The sequence below is a fragment of the Kogia breviceps genome, chromosome 8, assembly GCF_026419965.1.
Source record: "Kogia breviceps isolate mKogBre1 chromosome 8, mKogBre1 haplotype 1, whole genome shotgun sequence".
In the NCBI taxonomy this organism is placed as follows: Eukaryota; Metazoa; Chordata; class Mammalia; order Artiodactyla; family Physeteridae; genus Kogia; species Kogia breviceps.
Window position 1 is genome coordinate 102760236 of NC_081317.1, and position 23274 is coordinate 102783509.

The 23274-nt window shown below is 37.9% G+C and overlaps 1 protein-coding gene across 2 annotated transcripts in view; it reads left to right on the forward strand.

Annotated features, from left to right (window-relative positions):
• Window positions 1-23274, forward strand: part of XPO7 (exportin 7) — an 85765-nt gene that overhangs the window by 25677 nt on the left and 36814 nt on the right. The gene's annotated exons all lie outside the window — the stretch shown is intronic.

Sequence of the window (23274 nt, forward strand, 5' to 3'; positions counted from 1 at the left end):
AGTTGAAGTGTAAAAATGTGTGTTGCTGAGTTCAGAGTTGTACTAAAGAAATCAGTATGATCTGAATGTTTAGAATGGCTTCATGAAGGATTTAAGATGAGTCATTAAGGCTAGTAGAAGAGGGAAATGCTATAGACAGAATATATCTGGATTTCAGCAAAGCACTGGATAAAATCTTTCAGGATATCCTCAGAGACATTAGGTAATTGGCTGAAATGTAAAATTTAATACAGTCTCAAATATTTGTTGAATCATAGAATAACGAGTTGAATGGCCATACGCAAGCATGCTAAACAATGAGTCATTGACAGCTAGGAACAGGGTCTCTGTTATGGCTCAGGGCTCTGACCATGGGCTTATCCTGTTCAGTACTTTTATTAGCAACTTAGATAAGGACATCCATTCAGTATGCATTTATTGAATATCGCCTGTGAGCTATATTCCAGCATGCTCTCAAAACTCAAAAATAACAAACATATATCCTATCCTTTAATCTCAACGGGTAATAAAAGAAACGATCATATAAACAAATAGCTGCTGGAAAAAAAGTTTAATGGGCTGCTTATATACAGAGTGAACGGGTAAATTGTTTGATAACAGGAGCTCAAAAGATTTCAATAGACTAGAAAAATTCTCCAAACCTGACAAGATAAGTTTATATAGATCAATGCATGATCCTACATGTAGGTATAGAAAAGCTACATAGGTATAAAATGGGAGAGATATAGTTTAAACACATGTTTGAAGAAAAGAGGACTCTTGAAATTTCTAGCAGTGTGGCAGAGTACATTACTTGAAAAGTCTTCTGTATAACACCTAGAAATGCTTAGTAAAGAATTAAAGTAATTCCTTTCACTTTCCTTTGACCTTAGCCCAAAAAAGGAAGGAAAATTCCTTGGGAGCAAAAATGAGTAGGAAGGGACTTCCCTGGTGGTCCAGTGGTTAAGACCCCGAGCTTCCACTGCAGGAGACACAGGTTCCATCCCTGGTCAGGGAACTAAGATCCCACATGACAAAAAAAATAAATAAGTAGAAAGATAGAGTTGCCTAAGTGGATCCTGTTGAATTTGAATACGCATTGACAAGCTTGCAAGAAATAAGGGAAATCTCCAGGTCCTCCACCCCTATCGATTAATTTAAATGAACCCATTTTAACTGGAGTGTGGGGAGTCAGTAGTGAAGCAGAAGTGGCTCTAGGGTCAAATCCCAAAACTAAACACTTGTGCCCACTGCAAAGTAAGGGATCTAAAGCTGAAACTTCCACATTAATCCAGGACCCTAGAAAGCAATCGGAGTTGTTACCACTCCCTTGCCACTAGCAGAAACAGGAAAACATAGGTATTCAGGATTTCCACAGCTTTATATAAGCCAATTGTGAATTTATATTATCCCCCCACATGGGAAAAGCCCCCATAAGTGAGGTTGAGCAGAAACTGTAAGCAGATTTAGATTACCCTGTCATCCCCCCTCACACATACATACCAGATACTTCAGATATTGGAAAATCATCAAATACAGAATAAAAAATTAAACTATCTATGAAATGCTTAACAAAATAATGAATTTCTTTAAAAGAACAAAACGTGACCATCAAAAATGATGAGGCATATTTGAAAAAAAAAGTCAAGTAGAATATAAGTTAAAAATATAATCGTTGAAATTTTAAACCCAGCGAATAGGTTAGCATGTTAGACAATGAGGAAGAGAGTTAAAGAACTGGAAGATCTAAAAATGTTCAGAATACAGCACAAGGAAACAAGGACAGGAAAAGTGTGAAATATGAAGGGTCAAGAGACATGGAGGATAGAATATTTAACATACCTAGAAAGAATGAAGGAAAGCCAAATATTTGAAGAATGTTGGCTGAGAATTTTCTGAAACAAAGTTGCTTTGCATATAAAACAAGATACGTTTTTTAAAATCACACCTACACATGTAGTAAAGCTATGAATTCTCAGAAAGAAAACATCACCTACAAAGAAAAATCATGCTGATAGAGACATCTCAACAGCAATCTAGAAGCCAAAAAATAGTACAGAGAGAAATCAATATCAACTTAGGATTGTGTACACAACAAAATGATTTTTCAGGAATGAAGACATTCTTAGTCGTTTTTAGATAAAGAAAAGTTGAGTTTACCATCAGCAAATCTTTACTTAAGGAACTTTTAAGAAGCATACACTTAAAGAAGAAAGAAAATACCCTAGAATAAGGGTAGTGAGAAGTAAAGCACAGCCAAGAAGTTGGCAAACATAAGTAAATCTAAACAAACATTATATGAAATTACAGTAGTGTCTAATTTTTAGGGCTAAGAATACACAACCAGTAAATCAGCTATACTCCAATAGAATTAAAAAATAAGAAAAAATAAAAATATGAAACCAAAGTAATGGACAATAACAGACTAACACAGGAGAGAACTGATCATAGTTTATGTTCTAAGGTCATTGTTTTCTTCAGGATGGGGGATAAAATACTGCTAACTTTGGGCTTTATTAAGAATGTGTGGTTACTAGTATTGGGGTTAGGGGGGCAGAATTCAAGAACTAGCAAACCAAAAAAATTTTTTTAATCCAAAAAAGGTCAAGGAAAGAAAAACAAGCAAAGAGGAAAAGAGGACAAAAACAGCACAAAGGAAGAGTCCATAATAATAACATAGAAGAAGTAAAGCTTGACCACCACCACCCCCAACATAACAAGCAAACCATGCAAGATAGTCACTTCCAACTGGCCTTTAGATCTAAAGTTAAAAGTAAAAGAAACCAGGACTTCCCTGGTAGCACAGGGGTTAAGAATCCGCCTGTCAAGGCAGGGGACACAGGTTGGAGCCCTGGTCCGGGAAGATGCCACATGCTGCGGAGCAACTAAGCCCATGCGCCACAACTACTGAGCCTGCGCTCTAGAGCCCGCAAGCCACAGATACTGAGCCCGTGTGCCACAACTACTGAAGCCCGCGTGCTTAGAGCCCATGCTTCACAGCAAGAGAAGCCACCACAATGAGAAGCCCGCTCACCACAACGAAGAGTAGCCCCGCTCACCACAACTATAGAGAGCCCACATGCAGCAACAAAGACCCAGTGCAGCCATAAATAAATAAGTAAATGATGCTTGGGTTTTAAAATTTAAAAAGTAAAAGAAACCAACATTTAAAAGATAACATAGAAGAATATGCTTGTGATCTTAGGATAGGAAAAGATTTCTTAAAAAGGACAAGCAAAACACTAATCATAAAGGAAAATAATGATAAATTGTACTGTATTAGAATTAAGAACTTCTCTTCATCAGAAGACACCATTAAGAGTAACAATACAATCTACAAAGTGGGAGGCAAGATTTATACACATAACTGGCAAAAACTTTAGAGATCAAAATAGTCACTAAATAGCAACAGACCCAGCTCCTAAACTTGTTTGCACCTCATGAAATGGCTTCAGGAGATATATAAAGTAAAACCTGATAAAAGTATAGGGCAATGGAAATAAAAACAAATGGAACCTAATGAAACTTAAAAGCTTTTGCACAGCAAAGGAAACAAGATTAAAAGACAACCCTCAGAATGGGAGAAAATATTTGCAAATGAAGCAACTGACAAAGGATTAATGTCCAAAATTTACAAGCAGCTCATGCAGCTCAATATCAAAAAAAAAACCAATCCAAAAATGGTCAGAAGACCTAAATAGACATTTCTCCAAAGAAGATACACAGGTTGCCAACAAACACATGCAAGGATGCTCAACATCACTAATCAATAGAGAAATGCAAATCAAAACTACAATGAGGGCTTCCCTGGTGGCACAGTGGTTAAGAACCCGCCTGCCAATGCAGGGGACACAGTTTCAAGCCTTGGTCCCGGAAGATCCCACATGCCGTGGAGCAGCTAAGCCCGTGTGCCACAGCTACTGAGTCTGCTCTCTGGAGCCCGTGAGCCACAACTCCTGAAGCCCGCACACCCTAGAGCCCGTGCTTCACAACAGGAGAAGCCACCGCGATGAGAAGCCCACATGCCGCAACGAAGAGTAGCCCCCGCTCACCGCAACTAGAGAAAACTTGCATTCAGCAGCGAAGACCCAACGCTGCCAAAAATAAATAAATAAAAATAATAAATAAATTTTTTTTTAAAAAAAAGCTACAATGAGAGATCACCTCTCACAGGTCAGAATGGCCGTCATCGAAAAATCTACAAACAATAAATGCTGGAGAGGGTGTAGAGAAAAGGGAACCCTCTTGCGCTGTTGGTGGGAATGTAAATTGATACAGCCACTATGGAGGACAGTATAGAGGTTCCTTAAAAAACTGAAAATAGAACTACCATACGACCGAGTACTGGGCATGTACCCAGAGAAAACCATAATTCAAAAAGAGTCATGTACCATAGTGTTCATTGCAGCTCTGTTTACAATCGCCAGGACATGGAAGCAGCCTAAGTGTTCATCAACAGATGAGTTGATAAAGAAGATATGGCATATATATACAGTGGAATATTATTACTCAGCTATAAAAAGAAACGGAATTGAGTTATTTGTAGTGAGGTGGATGGACCTAGAGTCTGTCATACAGAGTGAAGTAATTCAGAAAGAGAAAAACAAATACCGTATGCTAACACAGATATATGGAATCTTTAAAAAAAAAAAAAAATGGTTCTGAAGAACCCAGGGACAGGATGGGAATAAAGGCGCAGATGTAGAGAATGGATTGAGGACACAGGGGAGGGGGAAGGATAAGCTGGGACGAAGTGAGAGAGTGGCATGGACATATATACACTACCAAATGTAAAATAAATAGCTAGTGGGAAGCAGCCGCATGACACAGGGAGATCAGCTCGGTGCTTTGTGATCACCTAGAGGGGTGGGATACGGAGGGTGGGAGGGAGACACAAGAGGGAGGAGATATGGGGATATATGTATATGTATAGCTGATTCACTTTGTTATAAAGCAGAAACTAACACCATTGTAAAGCAATTATACTCCAATAAAGATGTTTAAAAAAAAAAAAAAAGGACACATTTCAGAGTACTTTGAAGGAGGTTTTTGTTTTTTTTGGGGGGGTGGGCTGTGCCAGATCTTAATTGCAGCACGCGGGATCTTTTAGTTGCAGCATGCAGACTTTTTAGTTACAGCATGCATGCAGGATCTAGTGCCCCGACCAGGGATTGAACCCGGGTCCCCTGCATTGAGAGAGCAGAGTCTTACCCACTGGACCTCCAGGGAAGTCCCTGAAGGAGTTTATAAGTGTTATTTTTATGTGCTGGGTTGAACCACATAAAACTGCCATTTCTTGTAGGACAAGAATGATTGGCTATTTGGCATTTTCATATGGCCCAACCAAACACAAAGTGGAGAGTTGAGCTTTTCTGGGTTGTTGTTTTTTTTAATTCACCTTCTCCAGCAAGACAAGTATCTACAGGCCAGGATTCTACATCCTATCAAAAACATCTGTGCCAAAATCTTCCTAGATTTATTTAATATTTTACACACCAGAAGATGTCTCAGGCTTTGGTAATGACACATTCTCAGACGAGAAGTAGATGTTGGATTATTTCAAAGAAACCGTTTCACTCCTCCAAGCATCCTTTTAAAAGCCAGTTAGTACACTAAAGCACATAGGTACTGAATGTGTGGTCTCATCTGTGGTTTGAGTCATCACCAGGAAATATTGACACTTGCCTGGACCTGGGGGCTTTATATAGCAAATTAGGGATCCTGAAATCAAACATTTTCTAAAGGTTTGTTAATATCTCCGTTCAAAATTCTATAATGCCCTCTGTTTCTGGTTTCTATTTCACTGTTGAATTACACAAATTGACACAGCAGTTCCAGAAATTAACATTATAGACAAAATTAGTCTATTCTCACTCTGCAAAGTTTAATTTCCACATATATAATTAAGTGACTTGTGTTACTTCCTTCTGTAACACAGATCTTCCTGGCTTAACTAACTTTTTTGCTCCTTGGGATTCGGTTGTTGCTCCAGCAGCCATCAAAGGCTCACCCGGGTATCATCTTTAGCTCCTTGCCTGCCCAGAGACAGTTGCTACTTAGCTGCCTTTCTCCCACACCTACATTATTGAATAACATGAAACTGACAAATAACTTAGATTCCTACTGTGTGTGATACTTCTCCCATCATCATCACCATTCAGAAGAAAGTTATTTTTCTGCACTAATTGTACCATAATTGGTTAAAAGCAATGTGATGGGGGTGGGAAGTTGGGGGGAGCAATGTGGCAAAAAGGTAGTAGTGTTCACTGTAGCTTTAAAGGCTAAATGCTCCCTGACTTTTCTTTCAGTCTTATAACAACCAAGGTGTTGCAGTGGCTGCTCTAACTGTCAGGGGTCAAGTAAAGCTGTCATGCCAAGGGCAACCTTTTTAAAAACTGTTCTACCTCAGCGTCTTCAAGTCTCACTCTCATTTATTGTTCGGTTCTAAACTTTACTGAGCACTGTTGATTATTTTTGGTAGGGAAATACAGGTAGTACTTGTAGTTTATTGCAGTTTGGGAAGTCTTAAGTGTTTGAAGAAATATAGTTATGAGCACTTTGCTTTTAACCTAATTACCAAAGTAGGAACAGGTGTAAGTTCCAGAATGTATTTTTAAGATCATTTTTACTGGGATCTAGGTTTGGTTTGAGGTTTAAAAAAAAAAAAAAGCAAACATATTAGGTAGGTAGGTTTGGTTTTGACTTAGTTCACAGCCCTACCCTGAAATATTTCAGAATCCAGTGGGCTGAATGGATCTAAAATTATTTCATTTCCTTAGAAGTAGTTTATTTAATCTTATTTGTTTCACAGGCTTTTAAGGACATTTTCAAAGAAACACTTGTCCGAAGATTTAATTATCATTAGTACCATTCATCAAAGGAATATATCATGTTCCTAAATTATATGAGCTGATTTTTGTTCTCCTAAAGAGAAGAGTAAATTGTTCTCCCCATCAAATAAGTAAAATTTGTTAGTGAGGTTATGTTGAGAAGTTTAGGTTACATCATGTCTCTTTCTGGGATTATTTCTATTGTTTTCATTTCAGCTGCTGGATTGTCAGTTTATTTCGTGTTATCTTGATCAGTTTGCAAATGTTGCATGGACTTTCTTTGGCTGAATTCAATTTGAAGTATCTTACAATATACCATTGTTAATTTCAAAAACAGCATTAGAAGGATGAATTTAATATAATGCATATAATATATACACATTTATCCCTATTTCTTTTTCAGTAGTCTTTCTTTAACTCATAAAATTTACATTTACCTTTTACTTTTTTTAAAATGAGAATAACTTCCAATGGGATTTTAATATTCCGCCTTAAATTTTTATAGAAAATGAGACACATATTAGTGTATAGCACAGGGATTAACACATAACCAGTACCCAGAAAAATGATAGTCTTTCTTTCCCTTTGAGGACTTCACGTATATCGTCTTATTCATAGCGAATCCTTGTTAAGAGTCATAAGTAGATGTGCTTACCTCTTTGGTCAACTCCCTCCCTTTCTAAATGTGTTATTTCATTTTTTCACCTCTCTATGAGACCTACCTTAACTAGCCTATTGCATGCTGCATCCTGCCCCCATCCCCATATATACTCTCTTATTCGTCACCTTGTTCTGTTTTTTTCCCGTAGTATTTACCACCGTCTAACATACCCTATAATTCATTCATTCTGTTTATTATGATTTGTCTTCCCTCACTGTAATGTCAGCTCTGAGAGGGCAGGTGTCTTTGTTTTTTCACTGATATGTTTCAAGCATTTAGAATGGTGCTCAGATATTTGTTGTAAAATGAATGCCCCTGTTTCCTATATGGTGGAATAGAGACCTTCAAGAGTTAGGGAACTTTCAGTGTCACATAAATAATCTAAAGCAGAGCTGCACATAAAACCACCAACTAAATGTAGATACAGTGAACAGAGTAGAGGTTACCAGAAAGGAGGTCAGGATGGGGAGGGCAAAATGAGTAAAGGGAATCAACTGTGTGGTGATGGGTGGAAACTAAATTGGTGGTGAGCACACTGTAGGGTATACAGAAGTAGAAATATAATGTATACATGAAACTTACATAATGTTATAACTCAGTGTTACTTCAATAAAAAATTAATCTTAAAAAAATTATTCATATCTTTATATACTATTTCACACACACGCATGCACACCACCAGTTAAAACCATCCTTTCTTTTCATTGTCTGCCATTCTGTCTATTTAGTTAAAACATTGATGCAGCTTGTCAGTATCTGGTCACACTTGAGGAAGCCTGTAACCATATAGGTGTGTTATCAGCTGTTTTGTTATTGAGGGTCTCCAGCTACTGCTAATGTTTTTTCAGAGCCTCATGTTGTCAGCCCAGTATTTTTGGAAAATTACTTTTAAGGAGTATGGTATTTGTGGTACTAGAACTTACAGTAAGGTCGTATATTAATTATGAGTGTAGTTAAATATGAGTCCTGTGGTTATGTTGACTGTGAAAGAGAAGATCCTGTGCTGTTTAAACAGTGGGAATCCCTGCTGGGGTGATGGAGACATAATAGTTTAAGATAGGAGTGATTATCAATAACCTAACCCAGTCTCAACCAATTTTAATAAAGATCATCTAGTACCATCCCTACATTGTTAGAAAGTTGCTCCTTGGTATTAGCGACCTGTTTAGCAGATGTCTCTTCTCTTCTAGAATATCAAGTGCATTTGGCCTCTTGCTTTTCTAAGAATTTAACTCAGGTTGTGAGAGATGGTAAAATACCTGTAGTCATTTCCTACAAGTTTGTGAATGAAGACATTAGGGCTGTTCAAAAATAACTTTATTGGTATGTTGCACACACTAGTTTTTTTTGCTGTTGTTGCACATTTTGTTAGTTGCATATGTGGCAACAAATCTGCTAAAATTTAATATAAACTCTGTTCTTCAGGTGGTGGTGTGCTTTTTTTAAAAAATGAAGACAAACGCATGATTAAGCTGAAGAAACTTACAGAGAAGATATTTTCGATTGTCAACGTGTGCCAGAATTGTATTCCTTTTTTTTTTTTTTTGGTGGTACGCGGGCTTCTCACTGTTGTGGCCTCTCCCGTTGCGGAGCACAGGCTCAGCGGCCATGGCTCACGGGCCCAGCCCGCTCCGCGGCATGTGGGATCCTCCCAGACCGGGGTACGAACCCATGTCCCCTGCATCAGCAGGTGGACTCTCAACCACTGCACCACCAGGGAAGCCCTGTATTCCTATTTTTGAAAGGAGGGCAGAACACCAGAGATACTATATAAAGAAGGCTCATAAGGCAAACCAAGTTACATTTTGCTGACCTTCCCCATATAGACATATTTTTGAGTGGTGAGGGATGATTTAGAAGAGTAACAGCAAGTTATTTAAACATGAGCATTCCTTTGAAATGACCTTATAAATCTAACTTTTGAGGATTTTTCCTGTATACATCCTCTAGCAGAAGAATATTTTATACCAGATAGATACAGTATGGATTCTAATTTATATCTTCAGAGAACCACTGTCAATTACATCATCTCTGAATGGTAGTGTTATAATGCCTATGTATTAAACTAGAGAATTTTAACCGTTTTATCGCCCTGTCAAGTGGACCAGCAGGGTGAAAGCTAAGATATGAAATGGCATGTTTTATTATAGAACATTGGTTAGTAAACTAGACAATATTAAGATAAAATTTGGGTAAAAAGAGTAGGAATTTCAATAAATTGACAAAGTAGATTTGTTTTTAATAGACTGTATTTTGTAATATACTTTACTTTTTAGAGCAGTTTTAAGTTTACAGAAAAATTGAGTGGAAAATGCAGAGTTCCCATATACCTCCTTATCCTCAAGACAGTTTCCTCTGTTACTAACATCTTGCATTATTATGCTGTATTACAATTGATGAGCCAATACTGGTACCTTATTATTGTACTCACTGAAGTACACTCTGTGTTGTATGTTCTATGGGTTTTGACAAATGTGTAAGGGCATGTATTCATCATTAAACTATCATACAGAGTAGTTTCACAACCCTAAACATCCTCTGGGCTCTTCATCCCTTCTTTCCCTTCAAACTCTTGGCAACCACTGTTCTTTTTGCTGTTTCTGTAGTTTCGCCTTTTCCAGAAATTTGCATAGTTGGAATCATACAGTATGTAGCCTTTTCAGAGTGGCTTCTTTCACTTAGTAATAATGCATTTAAAGCTCCTTTCTTTTTAGCGATGGTTAATATCCCATTTTCTGGATGTACCATGGTTTATTTTTCCATGCACCTGTTGAAGGACATCTTGGTTGCTTCCAGGTGTTGGCAGTTCTGAATAAACTTGCTGTGAACACTCATGAGCAGGGTTTTGTCTGTAGATGTAAGTTCTCAACTCATTTGGGTAAATATACCAAGCAGCTCGATTCCTGGATGCTATGGTAAGAGTATGTTTAGTTTTGTAAGAAACTGCCAAACTGTCATCCCAAGTGGCTGTACCATTTTGCATTCCCATCAGCAATGAGTTGAGAGTTCCTGTTGCTCCACATCCTCACCAGTAATTGGTGTTTTCAGTGTTTTGTTTTTTAGCCATTCTCTTAGGTGTGTTGTAGTATCTCACTGTTGTTTTAATTTGCATTTCCCTGATAATGTACAATGTTAAGCATCTTTTCATATGCTTATTTGCCATCTACTTTGGTGAGTTGTCTGTTCAGATCCTTTGCCAGATTTTTAATTGAGTTGTTACTGTAGAGTTTTTAAGAGTTCTTTGTATATTTTGGATACCAGTCTTTTCTCAGATACATGTTTTGCAAAGATTGTCTACTAGTCTGGCTGGTCTTTTCATTCTCTTAAGCAAATTAGATTCTGTTTGTAACTGCAATTCCTATCAGCCATGGAAACTGAAAGAACTAGTAACATTAAAAGAAGTGGGGAGGGACTTCCCTGGTGGTGTAGTGGTTGAGAATCCGCCTGCCAATGCAGGGGACACGGGTTCGAGCTCTGGTCCGGGAAGATCCCACATGCCGCGGAGCGGCTAAGCCTGTGCACCACAACTACTGAGCCCGCGTGCTGCAACTACTGAAAGCCTCACGCCTAGATCCTGTGCTCTGCAATAAGAGAAGCCACCACAATGAGAAGCCTGCGCACCCCAGTGAAAAGTAGTCCCCGGTCACCACAACTAGAGAAAGCCCATGCACAGCAACAAAGACCCAACGCAGCCAGAAATAAATAAATTTTTTTTTAAAAAAAGGAATGGGGGCAACCCTAAGATTCCTGAAGTTGTTTGACTACTCTCCCAGCCAGTTGCATTTATTTGGCTGTGCTATTAATAAAACAAGTATAGTGCTTGAACCTGAAATTCTTTTTATTTAGTCATTGGAAAACATAGTCATGAAGCTTGATGATTGGGGGCATCAGATAATTAATGATTGTGTGCCTGATCACTTTCTTTGCTCTATTATATGTATTTAATGGCACTTCTAATATTTTAATATGATTCTGTATAAAATATCCCCAGGACTCTAAAGTTTGGATCTTATACCGTATTGATATTAAGAACATAAAATTGAAATAATAAATACACACTGACCCAACAGTATCCCTCTACAGTGTAACTTAAATGGTAAAGAACTCAAAGACAAATAGCTCTTGGAAACCAGGACTAAATGAAGTGAAAGACTATACAACTCTCCCATTTTGGTCCCTTTAATACTTAACCAATAAGCCATCACTTTCTGACTTTTAGAAGTCACTTGTTTGACCATACTTGCTATGTGGTAAAGAAAAAAAGAATTACTAAATTTGTAAGAAAAAATAGATTATCAGTGGACAGTGTCATTCCAATTTCAATTGTTAGAGATGTGGTTTAACCCTCTTAACAAGGGTATTGAACTGTTACAGGATTTTTCCCCTGCATAGACCTGCTTTTAAACATGAGGTTTTAGGGAAATGATAATGTAGCAGAAAAGTTTATTTACAAGTATGATTGTTTCAAACTGCAAATTTGGGTTCCCACATGACTGGGTGTTGGCTTCCTTTCCTGAGGTGATCTACTTGGCCTTCATAATCTACTCTCTTACTCAGCCATTTTCATAGCAAAGTACATTGTTTTTGTCTTTTAATACTGTCAGCATGGCAAAATCAAATTCCATAAAAGGCATTTGAGAGACAAACAACCTTTTTTATAAAGGAAGTGAAAGTGGCAAAAACCAACTCCGTTCTTTTTTTCTTTTCTTACTGGAACTCCATTTATAAATCATAGGATGCAAAATTTTTATGCCTGAAGTCTGTTACAGCTTTTAAATGCTGTAGGTAACCATACCATGCAGTATTCATTTCAAAGCTATCTTTTATGTTGCACAACTGCCTTTATCCTTGGAATGTTAGTTTAAAATGATTTCATAGCTCTATTTAAAAAGTTTCCAAAGTTTAATGGAGAATGCTTACTTTGTCGGTTAAGGGCTTTTCTGTGAGCTAAACTTCAACATGGATTTAGATAAAATCGTCTTAACATGAGAATTCTGTCCTCGATGGCAGCATGGACCTTGGTGATGACTTCCTCAGCATGACTTGTCCCTTGAGCCACTTTGCTTGATTAAGGCCTCGTTGCTCTCCATGGGTAGCTCACTTGTCATCCTAGTATCTCCCTTCACCATCCTCCTAGAATTCCCTCGATATCACTCTCCGGTGTTGGAGTTCCCATTTGCTGCACTCCATGCTTATACCCTTTTATGGTATTACTCTTATTTTGGTGTGATGCACATTCCTTTTAATAGAAGCATGGGTGATAAATTCTTGTGGCCTTATGTGCCTGAAATAGCTTTGTTCTGCCCTCCCACTTGATTACTTGTTTAACCAGGTAAACATTCTGTGTTGATCATTTCTCTTCAGAATCTTGCAGACATTGTTCTGTTAGCTTGTTGTTGAGTGTTGCTTTTGTGATGCCCAGAGCCATCTGATTCATGATCATATATGTGTTTACCTGGCTTGGGTTTTGGTTTTGGTTTTTGTTCCCATCATGCATCTCCCCGCCCGCCTGGGCAGCTTATAGAATCTTCTTTTTGTCCTCAGGTTTCTCAGATTTCACAGCAATGTGCCTTGGGTATGGCTTGATTTTCATTTATTATGCTGGGCTTTGGTAGACCCTTTCCTTCTGGCAACTGATGTTCTTCAGCTCTAGGAAGTTTCCTTGAATTATTTTGTTGGTATTTTCCTCTCCTTCTCTATTCTCTGTTCTCTCTCTCTGGAACTCCAGTTAATTAGATGTTGGACCTCCGGAACCTGGCCTCTGATTTTTATCTTTGCTCTCTTATTTTCCATCTCAGTTCTTTTGCTCTATTTTCTGAGAGACTTTAACTTTATTTTCCAACCCTCTGATGGAATATTTTGTCTCTGCTATTATATAATTAATTTCTAAGATCTCTTTTTTATGTTCCTTGAATGTTTCTTTTTTAGAGCATCCTGTTCTTATTCCACAGTTGCAGTATGTTTTATCTCTTGGGTGAGCTTATAATATTTTTGTCTTTTTTACTACCTGTATCTTTTTTCCTTTTTTCAAGTTTCCTTCTCCCTGCATGATTTCTGTTTGTTCCAGGTTGCTTTTTATGTGTTTGTTTTGATTGCTGTTGTTAAAAGAGAAACTGAGGCATGTTAAAAATTTTAAGAGCTTATTTGAGCAAAAATCGATTCCAGTCAGGCAGCATCCAATCTATCATATAGAAAGGTCCGAGGAGCTGTACAAAATAAAAGACTTTAGGTGGGAAAGGAGTGGGAACAAGGGAGTCACACTAAGCAAAAAAGCAGGTTAGTTATTGCAGAGTTTGCTTTCCTTTAGGGGATGGCAGGGGTCTATCAGGCAGGTTACCTAACTAGTGCTTATCAGGCAATTCCTGATTGACTGGTTTAAGATTCCATTTCTGGGAGAGCCAAAACTATAATTTAGTCCCTTTTTTTGACCAACCATAAACAATTCCATTTAGGCCTGTTTTGTTTTTCAACACTATCTTCCATGTTAAAGGCTTTCTTCAGATTTCTGGTCGTCCTTGATTATTTCCTCACAATCGAGATTGAGAGACCACAAAGCTGACTGGAAGCTCTAAATGTGGAGGTGAGGCTTGTCTGCTTGAGGCGTCACAGTAGCGTAATCCGATTGCGTCATTTGTTGGGTAACCCCATATCAGTGTATCTTTAGGTGTTTCCTTTGTGACTAATGAGATTCTCAGGAAAAGATTTTCCAAACTCCGGCCGAGGGAGTACAATTTGGACACAGGCATTTCTGGATGGAAGGAGCCCAGTAAGGGAAGGCTCAGCAGCATTTGATGTATATGTGGCTGCTAATCGACCTGTAAACTGTCTGGTGCCCATGTCCTCAAAGGTGCGTTTGACTGGCTTGGTGTCCCCCAGTCCAGAGGAAGAGGGGCAGTCATTCAGAGGCATCGAGTAAGGGAAGGTATCTGGGAATCTTAACTTCTCAAAAATACTTTTACCCTGTTCTTCCTTGCTTTGGCCACCCCACTTCACCCTAACATCTGAGCATGGAGTGTAAAATCAGGTTGGCTTTCAGGTTTTTTTCACCACTGGCAAGATATTTGGCTTTCTTGAGTCGGCTAAGTCAGTTACTGATGATTTTTCTATATTCCAAAATTTTGCAGCTGTTGTCCTGTCTCCTGTCATAATCCTTGTGGGATTATGATTTTTTTTAATCCCTTTAGTGTTGTTTTAGTTGGGTTTGGGAAAGGAACAAGATTAGATATGTTGTCAGTCTGCCATTTTAATCCAAACCCCTTTAGAAGCTTTTTAAGAGTTTATGCAAGACATTTTTATGAAACTTCTACTGTGTGTCAAACACTGAGGCATGCTCTTGTCCTTTCCACGCAGTGTGTGCATTAGCGCTCATTTACTAAAATCACAGCACCTATATAGTATAAATGGCCATTTAAACAAACATTTGAGTCATCTGCAAGAGTTTGAGGGTTACAGTTACATAAGTTAATAAATACCTCTCTTCGAACAAATGCCTATAACAATGGCAATATAGTTCTGTTTCTATGGGGAAATATGTACTGAATACCACCCAGTACTGGAAATGGGTGGAAATACAACTGATCCTCATTATTTATGGTAGTTTGTTCTATAAAGTCACTGAATTAGCAAATACTGAACCCTTTCTCCTGTAGGATATATAGGGTTAAGTTCCTGCCAACCTCTGGTCACATTTTCATCAAGCAACCTATAACCTTGTTTTATTTGTATTTCTATTTACAGACACCTTTTTAACAAACCTGAATGAAGCTTACCTAACACGTTTTTTCACACAACCTTCTGGAGCTTAGGAGCACTGGACAGCACTGCAGCACTGTGCTTGGGGCCATTTTAAATGGCAAGATCAGCAACAGAAAGCACAAAACTGCAAAAAAAGTGGCATTAAATAAACTATAAAAAGGACACTTATACTCTCATTGTTTACAGTATGAGAGCTGAAGCAAGAACACAAAGCATTGCCTTGTTCCACCTCAGCTGGGAACATGTGTGTCTGGCCACTCAAAATTTTCACCACTCTGTGCATGTCCACAAATGACTGCACAATTGCTGAGAGTTTTGATTTGGGGATTACAAATAAATTATAGCAGGTAGGTAAATTTGCAAATAGGGGACCCATAAACAATAAGGGTCAATTGTATATCCTGTCCCCTAGCCCTGCAGCAAAAGGTATTTATAACCCCTCTAGAAGAAACTGCAGATTTTATATGCATCTATGCACGTGCTTTAAAAAGCTGTTGCTGGGGCTTCCCTGGTGGCGCAGTGGTTGAGAGTCCGCCTGCTGATGCAGGGGACACGGGTTTGTGCCCGGGTCCGGGAGGATTCCACATGCCGTGGAGCGGCTGGGCCCGTGAGCCATGGCCGCTGAACCTGCGCATCCGGAGCCTGTGCTCCTCAGTGGGAGAGGCCACAGCAGTGAGAGGCCCGCGTACCGCAAAAAAAAAAAAAAATATTTTGCTCTCCAGTTGTTAGGAGCCAGTGTATGCCATATGAGCAAGTAATAAACTCAGTAATTAACTTTATATACATTACCTCATTGACTTTTACATTGACTTGTGAAATAGATATTATTTCTACTTAAAACAAATGAAAACTAGTTTGAAAGATTTGAGTAACTTATTCACACTTCCATAGCTAGTAAATAGGGGAGTGGGGATTTGCCTGACATCTGAGGTCTTAACTCAGATTATACTGAACCTCCACTCCAAAAGGATCCTTGTTCCTACTGCTAGGTCACGGGAGCTGTTTGTGAGTTAGAGGGATGTGTGGGAGTGTTCACCTGATTTATTTTTTGTTGAATTCTCTCTTTTAAAAAAATTTGCCTGATTGTTTTCATGATCTTTTTAATTTTAACATTTGCTTACTTTTAAATCTGATTTACTTGTATAATTTAAAAGTATAGAATTTAGAACCGGGAGTATCTTTGTTAAATAACATAATAAAATCCACTTACTTTACCCATGAGAAAACTGAAGCTCCAGGAAATAAACTTGCCCAAAGTCACACCGTTAGTTACTAAGACCAGTATCCACATTGCTTAACTCTCAATCTAATTCTTTTCTCTGCCTAAGCTTTGTGTAGCCCCGTGTACTCAAAAGATTGTTTTAACCAAGTTTGACAAAGAGTTAGTACCCAAAGTTAAGTCAAAATCTATTGTAATACGATATGCTTACTACTTTTTAACTTTGACATCCGGGAGTGAACCACTGATATGAGACAAAACTGCATTACAGCAGGTGGAGAAAACTCCACTGTCTACAGGGGCCAGACGCTTAGGAACTGAGTGAACTAGAGAGAGCCTGCCCCCTGGGAAGCACTGTGTTCTTACTGTCATTTGATTAGTGACACTTGAAAATGCAGGTCTAGTGTAATCAGATCTTCTAATTTTTCATGGAAAGCTAGAAAACCAGATACCATTATGAAATGTTGGCAACTACGTCAGACTTTAAAACCACACTGTAAAACAAAAAACAAAAATGTCTGTGGACCAGTTTGAGGCTACCAGTTTGAAACCTGTACTTCAGAGGATTCATCTTACACTGCAGCTTTCATTTCTCTGCACCATTAGTGACTATGAGAAGGAACCAAAACTGGGCTTTAGTGACATGTCAAATGAAAACTCTTGAGTTAAGTTTATAAGTCAATAAGCCAGGCACAGTTAGTCTGGCTGTTTACCTCATGAAATAATTTGTTTGCGTGTGTTTTGGCTGTGTGTTACCCACAGTGCAAACATCATATGTGTTTATTACAAGTTAGGATTGATACATATTTTGAAGTTAAGTGTGGAATTTTGCAGTCTCATATGTTAGCAGCCTTGCTGTCCTTATCTAATGCACGCAAGGCTCTGGCACTGCATTATCACCTGCTGAAAATACGTATTTTATCTCGTTTTACGACAGTAGACATTACACAGCATCTGTAGCCAAAAAGCTTTACTCACCCTCTTAGTACCCTCAGAAATAGAATGTCCCCACATGCATCCAAAAATCTTACCTTACTTATTTCCTGAGCAAATAATGGGAGTTACAGTTTTAAAAGCAGGACTTGGTGTAAAACTAAAGCATTCTAAACCTAATGTGCAGTTGTCAGTTATTGATGAACTTCTTTTCCATTAGTATCAGAAAGAAATAGATGAGAGTAAATACTTGAAGAATTTGGGGAGAACTGTGTCATTCTTCCATCTTTTTTTTTAAACTTATTGAAGTATAACATACTTGTAGAAAAATACACAAATTATAAATGTACAACTCAATGACTTTTCTCAAAATGGACGTGCCTCTGTAATCAGCACCCAAATTAAGGAATGACACATTTATCCATATTACTATTGATGGACATTTGGCTTTCACATTTGGTAACTATTAACATTTAGTGCTGCCATGAACATTCCTATACAAGTGTTTGGTGAACTTAGCACGTATCTCTGTTGGGTATATACATAGGAGTGGAATAGCTGGGTCATAGGATATTTATATGTTTAGCTTTAATAGATCTTGCCAGTTTTCCAATGTGTTTGAACCAATTCCAACTCCACTAGCACTGTGTGACAGTTCCAGCATCCTAACCAGTGCTTGATGTTGGCCTTTTCATTTTAGTCATTTAATGGATATCTCCTTGTGGTTTGGATTTACATTTCCTGATGATTATCGAGTTGAGCACCTTTCACTTATTGGCCCTTTGGATATTCTCTTGTAAAGTACAGATTCAAGTCTTTTGCACTGGCTTTGTAAACTTTTTTTTTTTTTACTTTTAAAAAATAAATAGCCTGCCTATATAAATATTCTTATTCAAAAAATGAGAATATTTCCCCCCCCCATTGACTCCACTGCAGTTGTTAACATCTTAGAGATCTGCTGATGTATGTATAAATCTAAAATGGCTTTGGCCCACAAGATTGCCTTCTAGATAACTTTATAAACAAGAAGAAACCTTGCATGGAATGTTCTTTTCAGGCCATTTAAACTATCAGCATTTATTAGTAGTAAGAAAGAACAAAATAAAAGTAGTAGTAAACACAGACATAACTTTTTAAAACTTCAGCCATTAGAATATATTGCCTTTTTGGTTTCATGGATTTGTTTTATGAATTCTGATTGGAAATAATCAGCTGTTAATTAGTAATATGTTACTAATTAGAGGAGTTAATTTAGAAAAAGAAGGTAGCTTAAATTTTTCCTTTTAAAAAATATTTATCTGTATAATTGTTGGGGGTTTTTCTGCTTACAAGTAATATCTGGTTGTGGTCAAAATTTTTTAAGTTATGGAAATACATGACAGAAATTAAAAGTCTCCCATAACCTCAGTTCCCAGAGATAATTGTTGCTGTGTTTTCATCCAGATTTTCCTTTATGAATTTGCTAACATACATCACAAATGATATACTCTACATACTGTTTTGCCACTTGCTTTTTTTTTTTTTAATTAGAGTATAGTTGATTTACACTGTTGTGTTAGTTTCTGCTATACAGCAAAGTGAATCAGTTATACATATACATATAGCCACTCTTTTTTAGATTCTTTTCCCATATCGGTCATTACAGTGTATTGAGTAGAGTTCCCTGTGCTATACAGTAGATCCTTATTAGTTATCTATTTTATATATAATAGTGTGTATATGTCAATCCCAGTCTCTCACTTTTATCCCCTCTCCTTTCTCCCCTGGTAACCATAAGTTTGTTTTTTACATCTGTGACTGTATTTCTGTTTTGTAAGTAAGTTCATTTGTACCATTTTTTTAGATTCAACGTATAAGCGCTATCATGTGGTGTTTGTCTTTCTCTGCTACTTGCTTTTTTATATATATAAATTTATTTATTTTTAATTTATTTTTGGCTGTGTTGGGTCTGATTTGCTGCACGCTGGCTTTCTCTAGTTGCGGCGAGCGGGGGCTACTCTTCATTGCGGTGCGTGGGCTTCTCATTGCTGTGGCTTCTCGTTGTGAAGCATGGGCTCTAGGCATGCAGGCTTCAGGAGTTGTGGCATGTGGGCTCAGTAGTTGTGGTTTGTGGTCTCTCGAGCGCAGGCTTGATAGTTGTGGCACATGGGCTTTGTTGCTCCGCGGCATGTGGGATCTTCTGGAACCAGGGCTCGAACCCGTGTCCCCTGCACACAGGGGACCTGTGTCCCCTGTAGTGGATGCTTAACCACTATACCACCAGGGAAGTCCCGCCACTTGCTTTTTTAACCTAACAATAGTTGTTGTTACTGGATTTTTAGGAGTTTTAAGAAACATTATCTATGATAATTGGATATTCATTATTGACAATAGGAATGCCTTATTGAATAGATAAAAAATAAAATTTAATTAGTATATCAATTTTATTAGCCTTATACACCTCTTAAATCGTTCATTTTCTGGCAGGTTCAGTATGCATCTTTTAACTTACCCAACACAGTTTTTTCTGAATACACAGAAAAATTCCAACTAAGGAAGATCTAAATTAATAGAGTTTATGAACAGGTTGGAAGTGGCTTGATTTTTCAGCAATTCTTTTTATATTTCAGGCATCCTAATCATGAAAATTCAGCTACCGAATTGATAATTCTGACTATCTATATATTCTTCGTTAGAACTTCTCTGGATTGAACCTGTACTTTTCATTTTGTAATCGGGTGGTGCTTCTGACCATTTCAGGTAGTTTGCGTGGCTGTCAGATCAAGGCTGTACTTTGTAGAGAACCTAGTCATCCAGGGTTATGCTTGTTTCCTAGTTCACTACTCAGCATTATTGAGAATGTCATTAAATCCTTCCTAAAAGCTAGTATCCTGGTGTCTGATCGGAAATCTCCAAGTGGATTTTTTTTTTTTTTTTCCAAGCAGTGAGGCTAAAAATATATACCATCGGGCTTTTTAAAGCAATATGTGACAAATTAAATTCCAAGGTATTCTTCTTTTTGGTGTAGTATAACATCTAATGCAGAAACAAAGTCTTCATTTTCCTGTAACGTACAGGCAACTCTTCAGATAAATCATTAAATTCTGAGGTCTGTAGTCTCAACTTATATTGAAATGAGAATAATTGAGCTGCATTTTCTCTATCCAGGCTTAAAAAACTGTATAAAATAACGTTGTTGCTAAATATTAAGGAAGATATATTCATTTAATACTTTCATGGTAACTATTGTTGGTGAAATCCAGGTGGTTTAGGTTTGGAGGTTTGACTGTCTTGAGTTTCTTGTACTAAAGTAGTGCTTTGCTAGTTGAAGATCACTTTCCAGTTCTGTTAAGTATTTCACCCAGACATGCTTTTATGTTCCAGTGGGACCAGATGGACGTTTCTCTGTGGATTATCAATTTGGCAGCCTCAGGAATAGAAAATAGACATTCTTCTCTGGAGGCTGTTCTGTGACTGAACTGGCATCGTGTAATAGATGTCCTTATTAAGAACGGGTTGAATGGAAGAAGGGACTGTGTCGAAGGGGAAACACGGTGGTGTGTTTGCTGCTAAATGTGAAATAACTAGTTTCAATGGCTAATCAAACATTGTAGGATAAATAGTTTTATTCTGGGTCCCCAAAAAAGGTGATTCAAAGTAACCTATTAGACTTGCTTTCGAAACATTAGGATCCAAGAGAACAGAAATGTAAATGTCTCATTCCCCTCTCCTTCCATGCGTAGTACTGGCAACCCAAATAAAATGACTTGGTTTTTAGATGTTTTCACTAATTGTTTTGGAAAACAAGATTGTTTCCTATTTGTTCTTCTGGAAACAAAGAAATAGAGCTTCGGTTCTTCAAACTGTTTGTGTAAATGGTCAGATTACTCTTTTGTTTTTTAAACGGTCTTGTTTCCTGAGCTGAGAACTCATTACCAGACTTACCCTGCAGTATGTTTTTGTCTGCCAAATTAAAGCAAATCAAAACAAAGCAACAACCAAAAAGCCCTCCATAACCTGCATGTAGGTTTTTAGCAGTAAGGAACTACCGGTGACAGATGCTTAGCCATCATCTTGTGAACAACTTTGTTGTAATAAACGCAAACAAGAGTTGCACTGGGGGGGCTACCGGAACTGATTGATCAGACTTCAAGGAGAGTCATTATACCTTAAGCAGCCTGACTCTTCAGGGAGTGTCTGTGGAGGATATTGGAAAGCTCGCAGTGTGTGCTAGCTGAGGAGGTTAGGAGGCGGCAGCTGCTCCCTGCCACCTCATACCGGATTTTATAGCTGTCTTGCCGTTTCAGTTAGGGTGTCTCTCTATTGATGTCTTCTGTGTCACCTATTCTGAAAATAATTTATCCCCTTGTAAGTTAGTCATCTCATGGGAGGGGAGGGGGGAACCAGCCTGCTGGGTTGAAACGAAAACCTTGTGAAAGAGATTTAATCCCTTGCTTAGGAATGTGGGGATTTATAATTAAACTGATTCATTGGACGTTTGGCCAGTACTGGCAGGCGTAACACTGACTTTCACATGTGTTGTATGGAATAAATGTAGTTAATTAGCCTTATTCTCTATTCCTTGTATTTATATGCTATATGAAAAAATCAGCTATTGCTTATAGAACTTGCATCACTTGAGATCTGGCTTTGCAAGTACAGTTTTCTCTGTGCTTTTGAATTGAGGAAGGTATTAAGGAGACCTCTGGAAGTCAGAGAGGAGCAGATTAAACAGGAGCCTAATCAGAGTCCCAAGATGTTTTGAAGGGTGGTTTGTTTGTTTTTGAGTGGAGGTGGCTGGTTTTTAGAGGGCTCCCTGAAGTGAGACTGATGATCTTAGTGGGTCAGTATTGGTCTTTCTTGTTTTCTTTAGGTTAATGTTTGAAATTTATTAATCAGATTGAATAAAATAGGTATCCTGCCCTATGGGCTTTACTGCTTAGTAGAAAAGCTGTGATTTATAAAGTCACAGCATAATGAAATAAAGTGATAATGAAAAGCCTTGGGCAGACTGTGTAATGTATTTTAGGCTGTTTACACAGGTTGGTTTGTCTGATTATTATTATTATTTTTGTTCTTGTCAGAATTGTCTTTTCTAATAGTAGGATCCTTCAAACTATTTAAACCAGATCTTGCTCACTACTGTAGAAAATAGGCTCAGAATTTCTTCGTAAAGTCCAAACTGGTCCTTTGAAAACCAGCAGATGTTCGCCCTTCTCTCCAGTCAGTGAAAGGCGACAGTTACATGAACCCTTACACATTCCTTTCGTCTTTGCTTTTGAACACATTAAGTGGTAGTGGATTTGCATCCTTTTGGGTTTTTGACCAAAGCACATACCCATCTCCTTCCTGCCTCCCTGGAACTGGTTCAAGATTTGGAGAGAAGGGTTTGTTTGGGGGCGTTTCCCATGTCTTATCTCTGAGCACATGCTAGGGTTGAATTTATTTTGACCCTGCGTTTTAAATTTGGATCCAAAGCAAGAGATTAAAGTGCAACAGAAGAGAGTCCGTTGAACTTTAGACATGAGGGATCCAGGGAGGAAGGTACGTACGTACTTGGATTCAGAAGCTTTCTCATAGGGGTTGGCCATCTTTGTGTTATCAGTAAACTGATAACTACTAGGCCAAGGGAGAATGCTTAAATGTATGTAAAGATCTGTGTGGTGCTTACATTGTGTGTTTATGTGCTTAATTTTACAGTGATGGCTCTAGTATTCATAATCTTGAAATAGATGGCGGAGCAAGTAAATTCTGAATTTTTATTTGAATACCTTTTGGAAAAGCTTAGGATGGATATTTGCAAGGAAAAAAATATATCATTTGTGATTGATCTTTAAGGGAATGACTGAAAAAGTATATAGATATTTTAGGCATTCTATCATTTTGTCTTCTAAAGCATCAAATAAAGAAGGCTGTAA